At 46.5% G+C, this 12,577-nt stretch overlaps 1 protein-coding gene across 3 annotated transcripts in view; it reads left to right on the top strand.

Moving 5' to 3' along the window:
• The first annotated feature begins 784 nt into the window (after positions 1 to 784).
• Positions 785 to 12,577, top strand: part of LOC126534278 (muscarinic acetylcholine receptor DM1-like) — a 402,808-nt gene continuing 391,015 nt past the window's right edge. For all 3 annotated transcript variants that reach the window (XR_008613263.2, XM_055072780.2, XM_055072782.2), the window contains exon 1: positions 785 to 3,741. The gene's annotated coding sequence lies outside the window, so the exon portion shown is untranslated. The remainder of the gene's footprint in view (positions 3,742 to 12,577) is intronic.

Consider the following 12,577-nt stretch of genomic DNA (forward strand, 5'->3'; position numbering starts at 1 on the left):
AAACGTACGTCTAGGTTGAAGCAGAGTCGCGGCGTGATAACCCACGGAGAAATCTCTGGGTGCTCGTTTTCGCAGCATTGAAAAAAAGACGAATGGCGAGAGGTTATGGGTGTGCGTTGCAGGAGGAGAGAGCGAAGGTGCGCACACTGGTTTGAAGTGGACAGCGGCTGCGGGATAATCGCCTTAAACCGTGAGAGGAAGAGCCAAAAATCGAAAAGTCATCCCACGCGCAGCGCTGCTACCTCGCGCATAGGCGCCTGTTCACGTTTTTCCCCGGCCGAGCAAGAACATCCAGTGGCGCAAAAGAGAACACCAGTCGCCGCCGTCTGCGGCCCGGCGGCAAAGAAGCCTCTGGTAACGAGATTGCGGCGCCGCCATTGGTCGGATTTGGGCTGTGGCCGAGAAGAAGAGAGGAGGGAGAGGGAGCAGCCGGCGCCGTTTTCCGAGCCTCTCCCCCTTTGGATGTTGTACCACTCCCTGCTTCTCCCTTCGGGCGTAGTCCGCTCCCCTTTTCCTTCGGTAGGGAGAGCGGTGCAGGGAAAGCGGGAGAGACACTGTCGAAGTCTGGAGGGAAAATGGGGAAAGAAAGGAGGCCGAGAGGCATTTCTGGGTTTTTATTTGGAAGGGGGGGGGTGCAGAGAAACCTGGTGCTTCGGAAGAACGCGGACTAAGTCGTCGTCGTTGGTGGGCAGGTGGCTAGTCCTGTAGGGGGGTTTCAGCAGAGAACTGGTGTGATGAAATAAGTGAAAGCTCGCGCGTACCTATGCTAAAAATTGGCGGAGTATGTACCGTTGCGAAATTTAGGGACCCAACGTCGGAGTTCCAAAAGTATTAAGAGAGCGATGGTGACGGGCTATTGTCAGGTGCGCTCACATAATAAAAGTATCAGTGTAATTAAAAAGGTTGACCCACATCCACACTTGCACCACAAATTAGGTAGTGTATGTTGGAGCATAGAAAGGACAATTGGATAACGGCCATAGCACCATCCCTCCCCTCATCGTGCTTTACTCCGTCTCTCCTCGAGGTACAACTGTAAAACGCAACGAAAGCGACGTCAGCATCACACTACGGCTACGGTAGCTGCGCCCAGTCGCCTGCACTTCAGTAACGGTAAAAAGAAGAACCCATAACTGAAGCTTAACAAAAAAAAAAAAAAGCCGACACTGGCGCGCCGGCGAGTCCGCCCTCCACGCGGTAGCGGCCAAGAGGCGCCGTGTTTCGATTTCGCTTTCCGGGGCGTCCGATGCTGTGGCTCCGCATCTTCCCTCATCCTCTCCCCGCTCCTCTTCCTCCTTCTCATCACCCTTTCCCTCCGCTCTTTCTCGCACATGCGCCGTTCTCTCCCCCTTCTACTTCCCTCCGCGCCGTAAACGAGCGCGCGCTGCGACGAGCGGCCGAGCGTTTTAGTCGCTCCTGGGTCGCCGTCGCGCTGTTGGGATCTACGGTTTTCTGCGGATGCCCAGTTCTAGCGCCGGTTTGTTGTCCTGTTTTTTTTTTTCTTCTGTAACTCTCGCCCTTCCCTGTCCACCGGCAGCGATCGTCGTTCTTCTCCCCGATCTTTCCGGTACGCTACACTGCGACCGGTAGCGTACCGAATCAGGTCGCCGTTATCGGCCGCTACGGATAACGGAGCTTCACCCATACTCCGCTTTTTCCGCCTCTAATGTTGACCCTACGTACGTGCCTGCGAGTGGAGCCTGAGTGATTGTTTCCTGCTTCCTTCTGCATGGATCCAAGACCCAACTGAGCGCCAGCCGCGTCCTGACATTTACCCGATGGCCTACTCCTGCTAAGCGAGCCGCTGCTTTCTGGGTGGAGTAACTGTGAATTCGTGTGCGTGTCTATCCTGTGTACCTGAGCGTGGCCATTACCCGTACAACGCGACTGGTCTTCTCAGCTAGAAGGCCGCAAGACGCCGTGTGCTTCGCTATATTCTGTGCCGCCTGATCACAGGTCTAGCCTGGCAATTTCGACCTACAGTGCCGGGGGTAGCGAGAGATGGACGTCGGCCACGTATGGCGGTCTCTAGCCCGCCGTGTTCGGCGTCTGGGCCCGTTGGCTACCAAGTTCCCGTGTAGTTCGAACGGCGTCCGATTCAACTGCAGACTTGATACCGACGAGTTCGAGCGTCATCGTGGTCAGGTGGACGGCTGGATGGGCTGATGGAGTGCGGCGGGTTTGACATTACGTGACTATTCAGCTCTCAAACATTTACCCTTTCTTTTGAAACTTTCGTTTTTTCCCCTTTGTTGCTGATATTCCCGACGTCCCACTCCTTGCCGCGACATCGGCGGAAGCAAGATGTCGAGGACTGTCGGTTGACACTGAGCGAAGCCTTGAAAATTCTCACGATGCCTCGCTGCTGCCAGCAGTCCAGATGCCGAAGGAGTGCGATATCGTTCCTTGATGGAGACCCTCTTCTGCGATAACCAACTGCATCGTCACCTGCTGTGAGCCACTGTGAGTGCGGTCAGTGTGATTGGTTGCTGATGATTGATGAGAAAGAGGTAAAAGTCATAGCGGCGTACGCGAACATCCCTTGCGTAGCGTAGGATTGTTGTCGCGCGAGACGACGCGCTGTGCTTTTACTTTGCCAGTGTTTCCTTCGGTGTATCCATCCTTTGAAAACTTCCGAGTATTTATTCCATTGTCTCAATTGTCGTCTGTTACCAACGCCCGTTTCAAACTTTACTTGTCTGTGTCCTCCTCTTTCAAATGTTGTTGCTTGCGTCGAACGAGTATGTTGCGTTTCCGACATCTCAGCGGAAGGGTCGGCTGGGCTTCGAAAAACAGTTTGTGATTTCGTTACGCGACACGCCGATCGTTTACGCTTCAGAGACGGCGTCATCAAAGATGGCCACCCAGCGAGACAGTTGCGAGCGCCCCTAGGGTGTGTCAGCCAAACTACGGAGAGCATAAGGAATCCTCACACTTTGGTGTTGAGAGACTGAAGGCTCACGCAGACTTCGCAGGTAAAGGTAAATTCCAGGAAGTACTTGCGAGTAATTGGCTTGTAAAGTTGTCCTTACAAGGGAGAAAGAAAAATAGAGAGCAATCGGGATTGTTTTTTTCATGCACAGAACTACCTTCCACCGCAGTCGTTCGAAAGACCACTCGCTGAAACTGCCCATGGGTTGAAAGATTCAGCTCCAAGTTTGAATTCTAACGAAAAACGTGCTGCCTGAGCTTGACAAGGCTTTCAGCCAAATTAAGTGCGGATGCTGAAAAGCACGATGGCGCCTTGTTGTTTTTATATGAAATTCCACGTCAGCCTCTTTCAGCAGCGCCTGCGATCTGAAAACCAGCAGGGAATCGAATGAGACTCCGCTGTACTCGTCATTCCTATTTCCGCGCGCTTTCAGAGGGATATCCAAGAGACCTCGAGAAACCTGTCTTCCTCGTTGTGGTGCTTCCTCAAACGTATCTACTACAAGTCTGTCCGCAGCGCTCGTCAAAACAATATGCTTATGACAGGAGGCAGACCAACACCTTTGCGTTCGGTTCGGTTGCAACTTTGTAAGCAGACCCAAATCTGAGCGTCGTCATCAACTTGATGTGTTCTGCACACGTGTTTCCCAATTTGTTTTCGGTTACTTCACATCGTTGGAGTGTTGTGACCGCTGTGTTGAATAAGCCTGCAACGACAACACAAGTGTGGAAGTGACTCGTCGTCCAGACTAGGAAGTGCTGCTCCTGGAGCCTCCACTACAAGCCATTTTGGTGGTCTCTTGCATGAAGGTGAGTGAATCCTATCCGGCTTGCCTGATGTGTAATGGCTGCGTTGTGCCCTTATGCCTGACCACGACTCCAATGACGACAGACGTCTGGCTAATTGACTTAATGGCTGGTTGGTTCATGCGAACCAAAAGCTCTGCTGCAGTCGACAAATGCTCACCACTTGTTTTAAATTCTTTTATGTGCATATTTATGACACATTTATGCACTTTACTCATGCCAAAGCCTAGGTCTAGCAAGAGTTTTTCAATACAACGAAATGCAGCTCGGCTTTGATTTACCGTTCTTGGTGAACCGATGCTTCAAGTCGAAAACTATCAAGGGAAAGTGAGAGATCTTTAGAATGAAATCAGTGCAGACTTAAGATATTTCGAAGAAACGTCACTCTGGCTTAGTTTTTTATAGCACAATTAAATCAGTAACTTTTTTTCAGATATGTCATATAACAACACCAGTGAAATTCTATATGAGGCCTGACCACGTAAATGTGGATTGCTACACATGATTTCTTGTCATGGGAACCTAGCCCTTGGAGATGCGGCACCGAGTAGCTTAAAGATTACTTCAAATTTCTCCTCCCTGAAACTCAGACGAACCGAACCACGTTGTGATCGTAATGCCACTCTACAGTATAATCTTCAGCCAAACACGTCGTGAGCTACAGGTCAGGGTCTCCATACGCAGTTCCATCGTAATCTCTCAAAACCGCGTGTTTTATCCCGTGTCAACATTTCTATTTTCTGATTCATCCTACAAGGTCGCTCGTGCTCAAACGAGCTCCTGTAGATTTCAGTAACGTATATTCAATGTTTTTGCTTAAACTAATACATTCTAACTTAGAACTTAAGACAGGCTAGTATCACCTCAAGGTAGTTTAGAGTTCATTCCGCGTAATACGTCTTCAAGACCTCTCCCATTGAGTGCAGTGTCCTGCACCCAATTTCGACCTCAACGTGAAATATTTTCGAAATATTTATCTACGTCGGGTTGTTTCGCTAACGCTTTGCAAGCGTTCATGCTACAAACAAGCCACTATAACTGGGAATGCTAGTTCTAAATTCTCAGTCAGGCTTTCCTATAGCGCCACGACAGCTGTTGCAAGCAGACGTGTTCTTATAAGCGTTCTAACTGCAAAGCATCGCTTAACACTCCACACTTGCAAATGTCAGGGTCTGTATTCACCAAAACATCTCACGTTCGGCTTTTCGTAAGAGTAAATTGCAACCAGCGCTCATACTGGACATATTAGCAAAGGTGGCCAGCCAATGACAAAGAGCGCCTAAGAAGAAGAAGGTTTGCGAATAAAGCCCCAGGTGCAAAGCGGCCATAACTGATACCTCAGATCTCGCCCTCATTTATGTGAACCTCTTCACCAACTTAGTAGGGCAGCAACCAGACGCATTTCTGGTTAACATCCCTGCCTTCTCTCTTTATTTCCTGCTCCACCACTTCGGCGATTTTATAGGTGCACGAAGGATGTAATTCACGGGAGAACCACGGGTACATTAGTTGCAAGATGTAAGAAATAGAAGTGAGAAGATACACGTGAATAACTTTAGCAAGAGCTCTACATTAAATTTACTCGTTCTTTAAGATGCCCGAAAGCGTATACTTGTTCGCCTCGTTGAATGTATTCTGATTATGTTGTTTTCAATAGTATGAGGAACTAAGACACTAATTAACCTTTGCTCTTTCTAACGTTTGCGGATGAAGTAACAAATTTGTACTTCGTAGATCTAAATGTTGAAACAAAGCCAAACAACAAAGTCGATATATTTTCTCATGGAATGTTAAGAAATAAATGCCCCGGGACGCGATCGGAGATCGTTGTTCGAAACGCGCGTTCTGTTTGCGTTCGGTCTGACCTCACGTGATTGACCTAGGGCGCGCCGACGGGCGCAGCTGATGACGACGGCGTGGCCTAGGCCAATCGAATGAGGTGAAACCGAACACAAACGGAACGCGTGTTTCGAACAATGATCTCCGATCGCGTCCCTGTTGGCCGCTTATGGTTCTTCGGACTAGTTACTTCGCAGTAATAAAGATGCAAAGTATTGCATAAACTAACCTGTAAGAGGCCGCTCAGTTTCTACCACTTAAGTAGTGCGGCCAATCTCTGAAGCGAGTTTCTCCCCAATTCAAATTATAAAACTCTCCAGCTTTCAACCTAGAATCAGTTTTTTTTTTTGCAAAATGTTGTTCAGTTTGTCAATGTAATTTGTCTAGAGATAAATCGTTGCTCTTGTTCTGCGAATACAAAGCAAATTTCATAGCTAAATTTATTTCTAAGCTTGTTTCAAAATAATGAACTCCTGAAGTCACCCCGCCCAAGCTGAAATGACGTCGCAGCAAAGGCCTTTATGCTAACACGGCCTCCTGCGTGAAGTCATATCCACAGAATGCATAAGCACGCCCATACTTTGTTGTTCTCCAAAGTTGTTTTCCACCAAACAAGAAGTGCCAAGATTACACGATACATCATGCGAACTGTAAGAAAGATGGGCGCCACACTTCCCTTACAGAATGTAATAGTGTCAACACAGTCGCCTTTTTACAACACCAGTGTAAAAAGATTTGAATCATTTTTTTTCTATACCGTGTACTAACGCAGCGCCACGACACTCACGCGCGTACGCGTCATTTGCAGCGAAGCACAAAGATACGCTGCTATTTTCTTTTTTTTATCTTTCCGGCAATGGAACACTCGCCTGCGCAGATCACCACTCTGACCCTGTCCAAGGTTGCTCTGCTGTGTGCGTAGTCGGCTGTTTAGCGCCGCGACCGCATTTTCGCACTCGGCGCTCTGTACAAGTGCGATCGCTGACGCCCAAGTTTGCTCGTGCTGCTTTGTTTTGTGTTTCAGCGTATGCTTGTTTCCACGGATACAGATGAATGTTTAATTCGGAGTGCACAGACATCGACAGCACTGCTGGAGGTCCGCACCGCAAGACCGCAGTAGCAGTACTTGGTTCAAGGGCATATGACATCCGCAACCTGCTACATACATTTGGAAAGTGGCGTTCACTGCGCTGCTGTATCACCAAAAGTCATAGTTCGCGGGCTAATTGTAAGACGATTTGGAATGACCGAAATCAGCAGTTTAACTGTTGCAATCTCTTAGCGCGAATTATACCGCTAGATTCGGACAAATTTCTCTATTTCCCCAAAGAAAGCTCAATATCCCTAGATTTAGGGAAATTGCATGCTGGTTCTGCACCCAAAGCAGGTGGTATGCCTTAGACAGCAGGCTCCAAAAATGCCACACAGAAGCCTAACCTAACCGTGACTCGTCACGTGGATGTTTGAAAATATAAGAGAGAACCGTGTACGGCACATAAGTACGTAATTACGTATTTACAGTTGCCGACACTCAGATTTGTAAGATTACATCCAGCGTTTGTTTTTATCCGTGTCAAGTATTTTAGTAAGGTGTTATGATTATTACAAGGATTATTAGACAAGAAAGTGCTAAGTCAGTCAAATATTGTTACGTAAATAATGCACAAGGTGTAATTACATGACTTTATACACGATGTATTTACACTGAGGCGCAAGACTGTGAAAAAAATAGTGGAGAGCTGTCACGCTGGGCGACACTGTCTGGTTCGTCATGTTTGCCACAGTTATCGCTTTTTCCTTTCGGATTCGGTAGCCTTGCAGCAATATTTATGTTTGTGGCAGCTCATGTTACAGGCATATTTCAGCGAATGTGTGCAGAACAAGGGAAAATACTGATTAAAGTGAAAATGTATCAGGCCGGAATTTCGCGGTCACAGAACACTTAGTACCACTGGGACAGACTTCATGAAGTCTCAAATGGCCTATACATCGCGTTCCTTGCTCGGCTTGCAACTGGGCAGTACTAGAACTATCATTCGCTTTTTTTGTTTTTCAGTGACAACAATGGTTCAGAATGGTAACTAACATGGATGACGATCGGGATCTTTTGAAGGGCCAAGCGAAGCCTTTATGAGATCCTCATAAGTTCTTCGAAGAAACAGGCAGAAGTAGCAGCCAATCAGTATCCCGTCTTGAGTAATATGTTCAAAAACATAAAGGGCCTGCAATACATTTTCCTGGCAGCGATGCCAGCACTAAGTAATTAGCTCTGCAACATTCATCTTAGCTTAAACACTCATCTTGCAGCTGGTTCCCTAAAGTTTGCCCCCAACGCTGTTTCAATGCAAGAATGTTACAGGTCGTTAATTCCTGCTTTGACGTTCTCGTGCTGCAGTGATGCCATACTAATACAACGTGTTCTCATATCGCTATTTTCCTTTGTCACGCTTCTATGCTTTATAACGTTTAAGCACCCTATACACCCCTTTTTTTTTCTTTTATAAAACAGCGAAAGGACAAGGTACACGTGGTCGCTCTTGCATTATTAATAGGAATAATACTCTTCTCCTTAATGTACAATGCATCAACAATTGTAAAAATACATGCGCGCATTCTTCAGTAACATATGTAGCAAAAATGAAACCTATGAAAACGCCTGCTCAAACAAGACACGGACTTACAAAACATGGATAGTGTAAAAAATTAATGAAGTAGAAGTTAGCCTAAACAAAACAATTTATTGTCAATTTAGGTTCAGCTCCAGGGAATAGACTTAATAATTTCTGTAGCGCACCTTCATAATGGCAGTGGAAGCAGTATAAAATTTTAATTTAATTAACGTAAGCACATGAAATACTTAAATGTTTCTTCACCCTGATGTGAGATTTCTGACGCAAGGGCTCGGGCGCTACATGGCTCGGGCGCTACATGGCTCGCTCGAAAGGTTTTGAGCGAGCAACCTATATTGCACTGATTGATATTTAGGGCTTCTAAGTCATGGCATTATCCCCAGTTGGAGGAAGATTTATTAAATGGTATGAACAAAATGACAATCCTTGATACGTCTTTACGATCTGCTCCTCTCGCTCCAATATAGCTCTAATAAATTTACGTAATAGAGCACGATTACCTTTGTCACGAAATGTCACAGACGACCCATCGAATCCTGAAAAAAAAAAAACAGTTGAATGAAAAATAGCAAGCTTATTTTTCCGGCAATGATTCCTGCCTCAAAAAATTTTTTTCGGTGCCATCACTTATGAAATCATCGTTTCCCACAATTTCGGACAACCAATAAGGGAGCGTGGAGGTTAATAACCACTGCACATTTATTTTTCTTACTTAGGAAAGATAATAATGAGACGCTGCGAAATCAAGCTTAGTGAGGTTTCACGGGGTCAGGACTTGATTGTTATTGATAGTGAGGAAATCACAATGGCAGTTGATCGCACAAAGAGTAAAACTCGACATTTATTTTGACCAATCAGCTCTGTTGCGATTCTCGCACATCCTATCGCACCATTCTTGGTTGAAGTGCCATAAGGAGAACAAAATGACAAAAAAATTATGTAATAATAATTGCGTAACATTTTGTTCTTTTTAACTCGAAAGTTTGTCACAAAAAGCGGGTGATAAGTTTTTTGCGTGCTAATGAATCTTCTTCTCATAACCTCACATGATGGCATCTTCACTAGTACGTGAATGCAGCTTTTTGTGCACAAGAGGAGGACGAAGAAGAGGCTGTGACACACTAGCGGGTGTAAGTATGTTGGTCAGCGCGGACGATGCCTCAATGACAGGCTACGGGAGCATCGCTACAATGTGATAGAAATGAGAGGGAGTTTTTAGGATGCCGACTGTAAAAATTGTACGCGCAGTCCGGCAGACGCCACAAATACGGTTCCATGTAAACCGGTGTATAGTGCATGCTCAATCGTCAGCAGAAATCTTAATCAGTTAACCTGGGAAATTATCGAAACGGAATTGATTGACAGGTGGGGTGACACCTGTGCGTCAAAACCATCCATCGCCCTTTCCAGCAAGGAGCTATCCTTCTTGCGCAGAGATAGGTATCCTCTGCGGGTGGCGCACACGTGGTGTGTGACGGATTCTGCTATATATGTGGTCACTTGCTTCAATATGAAACAATGTTGTAAGTTCGTGCTCATGTGTCTCAGCCTCTTCTTCGTCCTCGTCTTGTGCGCAGAAATCTGCATTCATGGCATCTTAAGTAGTCAAATATTTAAAGTTTAACATGTCGCGTTCCAAATTGCAAGAGGGACGCGTGTTTTTTCTGCTGTAATGCAAGCTGGTAACTTTCCTAAGTTGCAATTTATTGCTAGAAAGGAGCTCTTATAGCCCGTCTTACGTCAGAGACACTGATAGGTAAAAGCAGCAGTATAGTAGTGGTCTAAAAAAGGCTACTGTTTTCAAATAATGTCTAAACACGTCCTTGAGATTAAACACAACGTGTAGGCAAGCCGTGGGTGACCTCTTACGGGACGCACTACATCGTTAAGTGGTGTTAAAGAAGATAAGTGGTTTCCTGAATTGTGCTGCTAAGCAAGTGTTCTTTTTTTCCTTGTTCCTATTCATTTATTCATTCTATTCTTCAGATCAGCCTCAGATGCACAGCGATTTCTTGCCTTGTTTTATCACGCCCCCGGATAATTTGTCCAGCGATACGCCCATTTCACATTGTGGTGAGCCCAATAAGCCACGCGTCCCCTTTCGCGTAGCTTTCCCAAGCATTGTAGACGTCTTCACATATTGACGGCGCTCTTCGCGCACCTCAAAAACGTTTTCCTCTGTGCTTCAAATGAGTCTCACAAGATCTTGGGAAAAGAAGCAGCGCCACATTGTCCTCAGGGCAACCTCCGAACACCTGTAGCAACGTTTCTTCTGCCCTCAACTCGTCCCCTCACCTTTCTCCGCCCCTTTCCCCCCTATCTAAGGCGCGGTCATATCACGCGCGTTTTTACACAAGTACGCACACTTGAAGACGTCACTTCAGTTAGATTGAGCTGGCCTCCTAACTGAAATGTACCGGTAACATTCATGCACCCGCATTTTTATCCCCTTTTCAATGGTGATGAGTCAGCACAAGAAAAAAAAGAAACGTCATGCAGTCCTGTGTAAACACGAAAAGAAATCTCTGCTATTTTCTGCAGAACTTGATAAGCTTCACAGAACTGATTCCAGAACAAACATCTACCTATAATGCATGCCGTTATGTATCAGCAATTTACGTCATAACGTTAAAGTGCAATTCGCATCTTCGTGGCAACGCATATCCGCTCATCTGGAGGCGTTCACTTCTGGAGCCTTTCTTTTCAAAAAGCAAATTCGGAGAACATCATTTCGCAGGGATTCGCACCACGACGCCCTTGAAAGTCAGCCCCTGAAGTCAACCAAATTTACCTTGCCAACACGGTTCAGCACGTTTACCTCTACGACCTTACACTCTGTGTAATGTCATATTGTAGGGTAGCCAACCGTGCTCAGGCCTAGTTAACCTCTCTGCCTTTGATTCATAATATTCTCTCTATCTCGACGTCGCTTTGGCGGTAATAATTGGGCCAGTGATGCATGCTGCTGCGCCGTTTCCGCTGGTAATCCAGTCTGCTTTGGCACAAACCTGTATATTTCTTTCTAATCAAATAAAAATGATAATTTTTAAGCGAGCACTTGTGCGCACTGGTGCACAAGTTAATCATGACGCGTTATAATAGTTACGATGGTAACGTTCAAGTAGATCACGTAAAGCTTGCTTACACAGTAAAAGAAAACTTAAGAAGATTATCTGGCGAGGTTTTGCGCCAGCCACGTCAGCCAGAACTAAGCGCGCTTACATAAGGTAACGTTGATGCATTTGCCCATTGCAGCTTTTCTTGCTACAATTACTGAGAGAAAAAAAATATATAGAGAGAGGGAAATCCGCCCAGGGTAACAACGTCAATAGCCTTCGGCAGATATTATTCACCATTTCTTTATTTGTTATTCCCTGCCCGAGAAATCAGGGCAGACTTAGCGTTGCGTAAAATGTGGAGACGCATAGTTGCGTAATTTCTTTTTCATCATAGGCATACCACTTAATGTGCGTCTGACGTTCTTCTGGCACGCAGAGCAATGATAATGTGGCAAATTTAACGGTTTCTTTTTGTTTCGCGTGGTAATTTCTTTTTACGCCTATTGACACCCGTTCATTTCTCTTTGTTATTGTTGTTATTATTTCTTTTACGCGAAAACAGTTTAATCTTGCGTTTTAGTTAAATCAATCTTCTCCGATTTTTGCGAGTCAGTTGCAGAAATAACGCGAGATATGAGCGCAATAGAAGCTTGATCTTGGTCACCCGAAAGAAAGTTCGAGTCAGTCCCAGAGAGGCCCCGAATGACACGCAGCACAGATACATCCTGTGCGAAAACAGCTACGGCGAACGGACCAATCTTGTCAAGGTTGAGCGACAACAGAAACTCTGACTCTTTATTGCATCGCCTACGGCTAAGTAGAGCGCTTACGTGTAACTTTTTGCACCTACTTCAGTGCGGTATTCGCCCGCAGTACCATAAACGCCACCCCACGTTCAACGTTTTCTCGGCGTTTTCTGGCGTTTCGTCACCCGGCGTCACCCGGCGTCACCGGGCGTTACCGGGCGTCACCCGGCGTCACCGGGCGTTACCGGGCGTCACCCGGCGTCACCCGACGTCACCCGGCGTCGCTTGGCGTAAAGAGACACCAGATCTCGCCGCCGCCGCCAGAAGCGGCTCGATGAGCGCAGGCCAATCATAGCTGGTCCGCGTGACGCTTGTGTGGCTCGACGCCCTCTGTGGTGGCGTTCATGCGTCGACGCCGAGAGACGCAACGCCCGAAAACGCCAGTAAAAACGCTGAATGTGGGGCGGCCTTTGTGGCCACGTCGATGAAGATGTACGACGCTATGTTCTCGAGTTCCCATTGCAGTGCACAACCAGGTGAAGATTGAATCGATGCTGTTAGACTG

This window comes from Dermacentor andersoni, chromosome 7 (assembly GCF_023375885.2).
Source record: "Dermacentor andersoni chromosome 7, qqDerAnde1_hic_scaffold, whole genome shotgun sequence".
Lineage (NCBI taxonomy): Eukaryota > Metazoa > Arthropoda > Arachnida > Ixodida > Ixodidae > Dermacentor > Dermacentor andersoni.